Here is a 12,670-nt window from a genome sequence, read left to right on the forward strand (position 1 = left end):
CGAGCCGCAGCGGCACCTGTTCCGTGCGCAACGCCAGGCTCTCACCGCGCTGCTGCCGCTGCCGCTCCAGCAGCCCCGAGTTCCTTCCCCGCTGCTAACTTTCTGCGGGAGAGAGGACGGGCGCCGAGGGGCGGAGGCGAGGGGGCCGGGCGCGTGCCCGCCGCCGCCCCGGGAAGGAGGGGTGCGCCTCGCGCGTGCCTGCGGAGGGGGTGCGCGGGAGCGGAGGCGTGCGCCAAGGCTGGGGCGCCCAGGAGAGCTGAGATCTTGGCCCCCGCCAGCCGCCGCCAAGAACGCACAGAGGACCCTGCCCCGCCCTAGTTCTGCGCTCCCACGGGAGTCCGAGGTGCCGCGCACTCGCCAGCGCTAGCCAGCGCTAGCCAGACTCTTGGAAGGAATTGGAGCCGACGTTCATTGGGAAGCTGCGAGGCTGGCAGTGGCTAGTTTGCCCCCAGTCTCCTCTGGTGGGACTCTGAGCAAACTCAGCCCATTCCTGATCCTCTCTTCCTTCTTTCCTGTCCTGCCTTGCTTTCTGGAGCAGTTCCTTCCTCACACCTTCCCCACCTCAACTTCCACCTCTCCAGTCTTGTCTTGAGGCTCATGATGGATGGAGCTTCAATGGACCCCCAAGGTTTCTCAGACTTTGGCCCCTGCCCCATCACCTAGTGGGAGATGGCACTGTCCCCTACCAGGTCTCCTTCACTACAGGTGCACCCACCTGTGCCCTATGGGAGGCACTGTGGCCTATGGGAGCTTGGGGTTTCCTGAGCTGACACAGATTGGGGACCCCATCCCTCCAAACACCTAATAAGCAGAGGGATGTCTGTGTGTCACTTCACTGAATATTTTTAGGTGCCTGTGCTCTGCAGAGAGATTTCCACCCCTGCACTCACTGGGTGGTATTGGACCCCTTTGGGAAATTCTACAGAGACTGCTTGCTGTTGCCTTTAGCTCCGGAAAGCGGGGGCTGTGGGGAATGGAAGGTAGGATTCCGGGAGAGCCCATCCAGGGAGGCACTCTGGGGAACCCTTCTTCCTGGCTGCTAGGCACAGCTTGCTAGGTGCCCAGACTGTCAGCGTTCCCCTCTCCCGCTGGCGAAGCTGGCTTCTCCTGTTCTATTTGATCTCATAATGGAACAATAGTTGAAAGAAAATGTATATAATGTCTAAATATTAACAAGATACCTAGTGCCAAAGAGAAGAAAAATGTTAATCAAATACGATGAAGAACGGGGCCTTTTCCCTGGGTGAACAAAAGCTCACTGCTGCTCTCAGCTGGACATGGGTTTTCTACACCGCAGCTTTAGTTCAGATAAAGATTATTCCTTTATAATATATTTTTTATGGCTCACAGGAGACTCTGAAATGTGGAGTCTGGTGTCCTGTAAATCACTCCCTGTAACTAGGGATGCTTTTTCAACCACTACACAACTGCATTACTGTGATGTTAAGGGGAAGGGCCAGCTGAAGCTGCCAGAAACACTGGCTTCATCCAGTCCTCCTTCTGCTCCAAGCCCAGCTTTCAGTTTGTCAGCCAGGAAGTTTGGCTATCTGGTAATGTTATCACTGCCTTGAGTTGGTCTCATTTTCCTAGGCAGGGCATGAGGATGCTCTATCCAGCAACTTCCTGCTGTTGACCCCATCTCTCTATCCAGACTCTCAGCAGTCAAAACAGACCTGACCTGTGGGCTGTTTTTACTAAAGATGTGCTCTCAGAGTTGGAAAGTTTTGGATTAAATGGTGTTAAAATGTAGCCCAGAAAGGGCAAACTGGTAGCAAGTATCTGGCATGCAGCAGCAGGAGGATGAGAAGCATTTAAATCAACTCCAACAGTTGAAAACCACATACTTTCCCCTGGAGAATCAGTGCACTTGCTGAAAAGTCTGAACACACAGCTAAAGCTGAGAACTCACATCTAGAACTCAGGTTTTCAGTGAGACCCAAGCAGTTGCTGCCCCTCCAGAGGAGCCTGCAGGCTCCATTTTTCACGTGTCTGTCTGTCTGGGTTGTGCCTGCATGTACACGATACTTATCTGGAGATAATCAGTAAGATTTCTCAGAATCCTTTCTCTTATGTATGCTCAAATACCCACACTCAAAAGTGTGGCTTCTCGTTGGTGAAACACCATGCCTAAGAAGTGATGGGGAATAGGCATGCACTCTCTTTGTTGGTGGTGGTGGTGATGATGGTTGTGGTGGCCTGAGGGCATGCCTGCATGCCTTTGGTGGGGGGCGGGGATTAGGGGTTTTTTCATTCTGTTCCTCAGAGGGAAGCTCTGAGCGTTCCATACTGAGGTCCTTGTGTGCTTCACTCTACTATAGATGAAAGAGTTCCCTGAGAACATGTCCCTAAGAAACTTACAATAAAGAAATGCTCTCTATGTAGAGAGAACACCAACTCCAAGCTGCAATGCCCACTGGGTCTGGAGACGAGAAGCAATATTGTTTTCTGTTTCTACTGCCGACACCCGTGCTCACTCAGGCCTGAGTTTTCACAGTTTCCTCCCTATGCATCTCTAGGCCTCCAAACACCTCATTTCTATTCATCCTAAGCAGCAAAAGCAAGTGGATCAATGCTTCGGCACAATGCTTCTTGCTTCTGCTAATGCCCTTTCTGGATCTTTCCCTACCTAGTAAACTCCAACCTCTTTTCTTAGAAGTCCCACCTTTCGTGCACCCCACAGCTCTACCAAGCAGATGAGATCTCGGTACACGTGATGTGACTGTGTTCTGCTTCTGCACCTTCAGATGACAGAGTCAAGACACTCCTGTCCGTTCCTAGCTAATGGCTTCCGAGCAGATGGTTTTTCATAGTTTCTATATAGTTAAATAGAGGAAGATAAGGATCACCTGAAATTGTTTTTATAAAGGACTAAATTGAAATAGCCAACATATGCTAAAGATACCTGGCTCTTTGCCTGGCGTGTGGTGGCTAGCAATAATTACTTGGATCTAACTTTTGGCTCAGACCCTGCCTACTGTTTTTCCTATTAAAATGTTGTCCCTGCAAAACGTATATGTATCTTTGCCCCAAACCCAGCCGACCAAGTTCACGGAAGTTTAAGTCCCTAAACTGCTCAGAACATGGCAGCTGTGATGCCAAACCCAGTTAGTACAAACTATCTCTGAGATTCTTCAGTTATGGCTTTCTGGACATTTTAAAGAAAATTGCCAGAAGGATTTTTTTTGAGGATTTGTTTATTTGAAGGATTTTTTTTTAAATAAAGAAATAAGCAAACATAGGCTTTAGGAACGTAAGCAGAATGCATAGTAGCCATTATTCCCCCAGGCACTGGCCAGTTTCCTTGTGGGAATACGGGAATGTGATTTCTGCATTCCTTCCAGAGTGTGTGGCTGTGGAATGTTCCAGCTACTGAGCAGAAGGAAGGAGGAAGCTTGGGGAGACACTGTCCTGCGGAGCAACTGTGGATGAAGGGAATGGAGTTCCTCAAGGAACTGAGAAATTATCCTGCTTATGTGTTAGCTTGAAAGGCTTGGGTTTGGTCCTTACCACAGCTCAATATACACTGTCTGACTGATTACAGTCTACATGCTAACTTTGATTTGCATTTCATTTGATCTAGCTAAGAAGGAATCTGTGTCAGAATACCTAGAGATAGCTGCACATGCTGCACTGTTCCCAACAGACAAGACAGGAAGACAGCCTTGGTGTCTAGCTATAGATGATGAAGAACTAAATAAATCTGATGGATGAAATTATATCATTCTCAGGATAATGAAGGGAGCTGAAGGTCATTGTGGTGAGTAAAATAAGCCAGAAAGACTGTATGACATCTTTCTTATGCAGGATCTATTTGGTGTGTGTGTGTGTGTGTGTGTGTGTGTGTGTGTGTGTGTTTGTGTGCACACCCACACATGTGTCTCTGTACATGACATGAAATGAAAGACAGGTTTGTACAATGAATACACACTAATAAACAGGTTGACAAAACCCCACACATAGAATTAATTTATATGTGCTGACGAGAGTGTTTTATTCCTCAAGTATTAGAATTCTGTTTTGTAAATTGGAATAAACAAATTAGAAACTACAGCATTTTTTTAAATTTTTCAAGCAATATACAAAACCCCTTTTCTCAAATACAGCATCAATGAAGATGCACATCTGGAAATATCTGGAGGTAAATTGGGTAGACTCTGAGGCAAAACTAAAGTGATGAAGACAGGAGGTGAGACATTGTTGGGCAAGAAGTGGAAGATCAGTACTGTAATCCTGATGACCAGGGACAGTCAGAGCCAGCTCTGGCAAAGAACTGGGAAATCTGGAACTGCTAAAAAGTATCATGTGACCAAATCTGGGGAACAGAATTAAGCAATTGTCAAAAAGACGAGAGGTTCACCACTACATCTCAAAACAGAATAAACAAGGAAAGCAAATGATCTGACTGAGGAAGCTAGAGAAAAGGTGTGCTGGTTAGGGCTTTCGTTTGTTGGGTTTGTTTCACTTATAGCTTATAGTCCATCCTCCAGGAATGTCAGGACAGGAACTCAAGGCAGGAACAGATCCAGAGGCCATTGAGGACTGCCCCTTCCTGGCTTGACCTCACGGATGCTCAGACTGATAGATAGATAGATAGATAGATAGATAGATAGATAGATAGAGCACCAAGGACCGCCAGCCCAGGGGTAGCATTATCCCAGTGGTCTGGGCTCTCATACACCAATCATTAACCAGGAAAATGTGCCACAGGCGTGTCCACAGACCAAACCGGTGGGGAAATTTTCTCAACTGAGAGTCCCTCTTCCAAAATCACTCTAGATTGTGTTGGATTCACATAAAAACCAACCAGCACAGGAAGTTGAGTCAGTAAGCCATATGTGCATCCCCTTAACGATGTAAATATTCACTTATATTTTTTCCTAGTAGATCCAAATGAGAACACCCATGTGTGTTTGTTTGCTATTCACTACGACTATGCAGTGCACTGTAGACCTGCCCCCATGCCTTGAGAATATATTTGGAGACAGGGTCTTTAGGGGACAGTTATAGTTAAATGAGGAAAGGTAGGCTGCAGACGCTATAGACCTGTGGTCCTATTGAGAGCTTCCAAGATATTCTCTCTCTGTGTCTTTCTGTCTCTGCCTCTGTCTCTGTCTCTCTCTTTGTTTCTCTCTCTCTCTCTCTCTCTCTCTCTCTCTCTCTCACACACACACACACACACACCTACACCTACACACACACACACACACACACACACACACGTTTTCCATGTGAATGCACCACAAGAAGCTGCCTCTATCTACAAATCAGGCAGAGAGTCTTCACCTGATCCCAACCCTGCTGGTGCCCTGATTTCAGACTTTTCATCTCTCCAGCTGTTGGTCCTACCTCACACAGGCAAGTGGGTTTTGCATGGCAGGCCAGACTAGCTGAAACATTCATCCTTCATCACTTGTATGTTTTATGCATTTTATTTGTTTGTTTACTTATTTGAGATAGGGTCCCACTATCGCCGCTCAGGCTTAGGCTAATTCTCCCACCCCAGCCTCCGGAGGGCTGGGTTTACAGGTGTGTGCTCCATGGTGCTCAGCTGCTATTTTGCATTTTTATATGTTCACTATTCCCTTGTTGCCATTTCCTACTGATTCATAAAAGCCTCTTATTTATTAGGACCATCAGGGTCCCGTCATTCCGTCACCTTTCTTCCAGTTATTGAGTTACTAGTTTTCCAGCTGTCAGTGTTTTTGATACCCCACTTCTTCATGCTGCGTGGTCAGTCTCTCCGTCATGATCACCCCAAGGTTGTAAATGCTCACCTATAATTTTTTAAGAAAGTTCAAAATTTATCTTTCTATAGACAACTTGTAAAACATTTACACAAATTAATTTTGGTTTTCAGCTTTACACAATATTCTACCTTTCCCGCTTTTATTCCCCCAGTGCTAGCTATTTTCGCAACAGCTTGACAATTCAACTTGATACAATGAAACTATGACATTGCAATCATCCCATCCAGAATACAGAAAACACCCCAACTCATGCAATTTTTTTCTTGTCTCAGACTCATGCAAGTGTATCGATAGAAATACTGTGCCAACCTTTATCTGAACCTGTGTTTTCACAGGCCTTCTGCTTTGTGCAATTTTATCAAATATTCTTCCTGCACTTCAGCCATGCCGTCTTTCCTTCAACTGTCTTTCTTCAGCTAGTACGTTCTGGGCCCTGGAGGAGACTAGAGGCTAAATTAATGAGACAGATAGGAAGTTTCTTAGTTTGTTTTGTTGTTGTTGTTGTTGTTGCTTTTTTTCCAGAAGCAATCTAAAAAGTTTTATAAAGTGAGCCATGGACTGGAAAGGAATGCCAGGGGGTTGTAAAAGCCCATTGCCAGGTGCTCTAACCCAGCCTGCATGCCTCACAGATTTAACCCTTTTAATTCCAGAGCTCTGACCACAACTGAGGGTGTTTGTTAAGTCTGGCCTCTCACAGCGTCAAGCCTCAGCTGCTGTCCACACCCTTCATGCCTTCAGAGCCAACAACACCTGGAGAACTCTTACATGTTTCCAAGTTTGACCGTCAGTATGAGGTACAGGCTTGGCCACATCTACACCATGGTGTCTGTGTGCTGACCTAGAGGAAACACTTTCCAGAAGCTTTAGCCTCAGTGATGCTGGTCTCTTCTTAATCACAGCTGATTCTTCAGCCTCGGCTGACCAGTGCCAATTTCCCCAGCAAAGTCAAGGTTTCACTTTAGTAATTCTTAATTCTAAATATCACAAAAATGGCCCTGAGAGGGTCTTCGCTTCCCTCTGAAACTTCACAAACCAGGCCTCTATTGTCTACTTTGCTGTCAGCATTCAAGTTCCCAGCATAGTTCACCAAGCTTTTAACACTCAGTGACTTTCCAGTCCAAAGTTCTAGAGTCCTTCCATAGTCCTTCCCAAACCACATAGTCAGCTCTGTCACAGCAGCATCCCACAGTGTGCTATCAATTTCTGTCTTATTTGGGATTTCTGTTGCTGTGACTAAAACATAGTGACTGAAAGCAGCTTGGAGAGGAAAGGGTTTATTTCAGTGTATAGTTTATAAGTCTTGTCAACACCTCCGTCTCCAGACTTTTAGCCTCCAAAATTTGGAATAAATAGAAAATACATTTTTAAGTCAGTCAGTGTTTAGTGTTTTATTAATGGTGACATTACAAAGCTCTGACATCTAAAAAAAGTATGGCAAAATGTAACAACAGCTTACACTGGGTACTGAGACCACAAACAATTTTGCATATTTAAAATATCAGGATGTTAGTTACAAAAACACCAAGCAGGATCCCCCAGAAAGGGTGAACATCTACAAAGGATGATTATCTTTGATAACCTTATAATAGGCCATTTGGGCTCCTCTGGACGTCAACTACTCAGAAACTTCCACCCCATGAGTCTGCCACCTTAAGGGTTTTATCATTGCTGAAAACAGATTTCACAGGGAAAGAACATCATGAAGAGAAAAGTTCAGGCTTTCAGTGGTTCCCACATAAGAGTCTGCACATCCCTTCCAGTTCTGCTCACTGGCGGCTAAACAGCCAAGCACAGCTGGGCACCCAGGACCAGGAGCACCTGGGTTTGTATCAACAGCTCTCCCCTGAGCTGGGGCTACAGATTTCAAGCAGAGAAATAGTACTAACTCATCCCCTGTTCACCAAGCCTTCCCTGAGAAGAACCAGGGTTGAGGGGGCAGTAAAGAGACTCACAGAGAAGGCACCCAGCAGCTACGGAGACTGACATGACAGCTTCAACATCTGCAATGCACAGATGAAGAGGCAGGATGTAGCTCTGGTTCAAACCCAAAGGTCTGAGGACCAAGGGGGCTGATGTTGGAACTTCAGGCTCTCCACTCCTGGGTGAGGGTCAGCCTCCACTCCCCTCAGGTGTCCTGTAGACTGCAGGGGTCTGATCACTCTCTGCTTGCCCAGTCTACCAATTCACATGTCAGTCTCAGCCTGCAGATGCATCCTCACAAACCATCCAGTGTTTGTCTGGGGACCGCATAGCCAAGTCAAGGAGGTACATACATTACCCACCGCCTGTTATAGAGAATACACTCTTAGCTTCAACCTCACATCAGTGCAGTCTTTCCCTCACACTGTCTGTAAGTGCACACTCAAATTCTAGATTTGTTGTTGCTGAATCAGTATTTTAATATTAAATATATTCTTCCCCAGTAAAAATAACTTTTATATTTGCAATTTTTACCCTAAGATAATTCATACAATCACTGTTCTTCTCTTTGTATCTTCTCTTTTCTTTTCTTTCTTTCTTTCTTTCTTCCTTCCTTCCTTTCTTTGTTTTTGATAAGTTTGTGAAACATTTTTTTACTGTGTTAAGATGTATCACTGTGAATGTTTTAATAAAGAGCTGAATGGTCAATAATCTAGGCTGGGCAGGAGAGAATGGGTTGGACTTCCAGGCAAAGAGAGGAATTCCGAGGATTAGAATTGAGGTAAGAGAGATGCCAGCAAAACACTGAAGAAATTAGATATATGGTACAGAGGAGATATAACCAAGTAATGTAGCAGAATGTAGATTAATGAAAGACAGGTTAACTGAGGTTATAAGATATAGTTGGAAAAAAACCTAAGAAGTCTCCATGTCATTATTTGTGGCTGGCAGTCCTGATGAGAAAGCACTACTACATTTGGAGCCCAACATGGGGCTTGAACCCATGTCCCTGAGAATAAGAGTCCTGTGTTCTACTGACTGAGCTATCTGGGCAATTAATTTTTTAAAACGCCAGGTCCAGGCTAAGATAACTTCTGTACAAGTTACAGTGTGCTTAAAAATATGCTTAGGTGCTGAAGAATGAAAGAAAAATGGGCATAGACAGTCATAAACAATAAATAGATAAATAGTTTAAAAATAATAAAGTCTCTAAGTAAAGAGTAAAGTGCTACAAAAAAGAATAAGCCATGTAAAGATGAGAAATACACAGGGCATCTAGATCCTGTATGTTGCTGTGGTGACTTTAAATTTTTGAATCCTGAGGAGCGAAGGGCAGACACTGCTGAGAGACTCTGAACTATAGAAAAACTGCTAAATTAAATGAACCTATATATTTTAAGAATGTCTTAATTTAAGAATGGAAGTCATGAAATACACTGCATTGGGGAGAGGTTGTGCCTTTGTTTCCAACAGATTATAAAACTGGCATATGTCTTTTACCTGCTCAAGCACAGAGTAGAAGATCATCTTTGATTCGTGCACACTGCACATTCCTTACTTGTGTTAATACAAATATGTATGTTACCAATAAAGACAAATAGCACAGATGATCCAGCCTCTGTTGAGAACAACTTCACAGGCTACTACAGCCAAGATTTTAGATAAACTTTCCCATCACACAGTAAATAAAAGTAACACAGCTAGCTCAGCTCTTCTAGGACTTAACTATCATCCCAGTTTCTCAGGGTCCTCTAAAGATGATATTGCCTCCAAACAACAGGAAGCAATTTTAGGGACATGATGCCCCTCAAGAGGTGGTGTGGGTGATTTTTGGTCATTTGATGCACTATAATATTTGTCATCATTTATGGGGGGTTGGTTGTGAATTGATCATGTGATCATGGTATGGAAGGCAACTGAGCAAGGGAGGTTGGATTAAAGGTCTCTTTCTGAAAAGATATAAAAATGATAAGATAAAAGGGTAGATTATTGACTCTACTTTTAAACTAAAAAGCAACTATTAATATCATCAAATATTTTACATTGGTGTGGATTTTTGTATATTGATACAAATTTAAGATTATTTTTGTTACAACATGTATATACATAAATAGTTCTGGTCCTTGAAAGCTATTATTATTAACTGTTTAGGACAATTAAGAAATGCAGCTAAGTCATCTATAGCAATCAAACTTGTAGTCATGTTAGGCATGTTTTCAAAATTAAACAAACAGATTTTAGATAAATAAGTGGTCTTCACTTAGAAATCTACAGAATATGACATTCAAGACGTTTTAATAACATAAAGCTTTTCATGACAATGATACACATCTGCTCCTGGAAGCACCAATCTTCCAGAGAAAATGATGGGCATGGAAGAACCTCCATATGGTGTTTGCTTTCTATGTGGCAAAGCTAACCATTGGGAAAGAAAATGCTCTTGCTTCAATTGCTGGCAATATACTGTACAAATTGGACAAGTAGGACACAAAAGAAGGCAACTGGCAAACTTTGCCAAAAAATGGTAGGACAGTCCTTCAAAATTCCTGCTTCATAGACAGTCCTCACAGAAGTCTGTCAGATATTCTAGACCCGTAAGTAGAAGATAAATGCCCAACATTACATTGGAGCCTTAGGTGGCTGTCCAGGCTGCCAGCTGACCCTGTCATTTCTATAGTTTTAGAAGTTGTTTGCTCTGTATTTCCCATTTACTCAGGTAAAATTTTATTCTTCTCACATCTCAGATGGGGATGGAGCATAGATAGATATAGTTACAGTTTTCCTAGGTACCAAATTCAGAAAAGAAACTCACAAAAGAGGTGTAAAGTAATAAGGTTGAGAGGTATAAAAGCTTAAGTGGTTTATCTAAGAAAATGTTTTGAATTCTAAAAAGAGTTTTGAGTTGGTAATATAAATTAGGATAGAAAATGAATTTAGTACAAAACCTTGGTCTCACAAGATAGTGTGGATAATGAAGTATTTTCTCTGACTTTGCCAAATGCAAATGAATTGGACATTGTGAATGTAATTCTTAATCAATAATAGTTCTTAATATATATAAGTTTTTCTTTGTTAAGTTTAAAACCTTCCCCTTTCATTTAGACAATACTAGATAATTGTTCTTATTGTATATAGTTTTAATGTGTTAGAGTTAAAATCTTTCCTTTTCATTTAGACCAAAAGGGGGGAAATTGTGGAATATTAGTATACACTGTGTGAAGATGTGCCACTGTGATTGGTTTAATAAAGAGCTGAATGGCCAATAGCTAGGCAGGAGAGAACAGGCAGGACTTCCAGGCAGAGAGAGGAACTCAATGGGTTAGAATCTAAGCAAGGGAGATGCCAGCAAGACATTGAAGAAATCGGACATAATGTACACAGGAGAGGTAACCAAGCCATGTGGCAGAACATAAATGAATGAAAAACAGGTTAATTTAAGTTTTAAGAGCTGGGTGGGCCGGGCGGTGGTGGCGCACGCCTTTAATCCCAGCACTCGGGAGGCAGAGGCAGGCGGATCTCTGTGAGTTCGAGAGCAGCCTGGTCTACAAGAGCAAGTGCCAGGACAGGCTCCAAAGCCACAGAGAAACCCTATCTAAAAAACAAACAAACAAACAAACAAAAAAGAGCTGGGTGGAAAAAGGTCTAAGCTAAGGCCAAGCTTTCATTCCTAATAATAAGTCTCTGTATCATTATTTGTAGTCTGGCAGTCCTGATGAGAAAGTACTACTAAAGATAAGCTCTCTCTAGCTGGCTTCAACCTCAAGATTAACCTGTTTGTCTCAGCCTCTCCACGCTAGGACTATAAGCACGCCCCTCCAGACTCTCCCAACCACTTACTCCTAAGGCATTCCTCATTCAACTCCTTCAGCTGTTCATTGAGACCCTTGATGACCTCTACACTTGAGCTATTTTTATTTGACATCATTTATGGATTATATTCTAGGACTCCAATTAAATAGTATGCCTTTACATAAAACAAGAGACTATTGTTTTTCTGGGCAAAAGGAATTTTTCAACCACGATTTGATCAATGCAAGCAAACAAGTAAACCCGAAACATTTTCATAAGGAAATAAACATGTTCAGAAATGTAATTCTGTCTGCCAGTAAATACCACAATTATAAGATATCTTCCTTTTTTATTATTTTTGTTTCTGTAATTATAAAATAAAATATGGATACATATTCTTAAGTTAAACAAAAAATAAATCCAAGGTTACAGATGTAATTGGAGGCTTCTCTATTAACAAATATTGAGTTTACAAATTCTCAGAGATATAATGAAAGCTACTCTTCAAATTAAAATCACATCAGGTCTGTTGCTGACACAGAAAGTGGCCACGTTTCCCTGGGGCTTGGTGCAGCTGCTCATGTTACTGGGACTTCAGGCAAAATCCCTGGCTCTTGACTCCAACAGGCTAGGCCTAGCCACAGTGCCCAGTACCCTAATTGAAGAGACAAATAATGGTAGAAACACAGAGATAGAGGATGTATTCAGTTTGGCTCCATGGGGAAGAGGAATCATGGAAGGGTCCAGTACACTCAAGTCTGCCTTCAGGTTTAAACAGTGGATGAGAGGAATGCATGACACAGCAGTCCTGGTCCAGATGCTGTCCTCCCCAGCAGTCCTGGTCCAGATTCTGTCCTCCCCAGCAGTCCTGGTCCAGATGCTGTCCTCCCCAGCAGTCCTGGTCCAGATGCTGTCCTCCCCAGCAGTCCTGGTCCAGATGCTGTCCTCCCCAGCAGTCCTGGTCCAGATGCTGTCCTCCCCAGCAGTCCTGGTCCAGATGCTGTCCTCCCCAGCAGTCCTGGTCCAGATGCTGTCCTCCCCAGCAGTCCTGGTCCAGATGCTGTCCTCCCCAGCAGTCCTGGTCCAGATGCTGTCCTCCCCAGCAGTCCTGATCCAGATGCTGTCCTCCCCAGCAGTCCTGGTCCAGATGCTGTCCTCCCCAGCAGTCCTGGTCCAGATGCTGTCCTCCCCAGCAGTCCTGGTCCAGATGCTGT

Source organism: Microtus oregoni, unplaced genomic scaffold (assembly GCF_018167655.1).
Source record: "Microtus oregoni isolate MIOR12 unplaced genomic scaffold, Mior012 000016F_ref0000370, whole genome shotgun sequence".
In the NCBI taxonomy this organism is placed as follows: Eukaryota; Metazoa; Chordata; class Mammalia; order Rodentia; family Cricetidae; genus Microtus; species Microtus oregoni.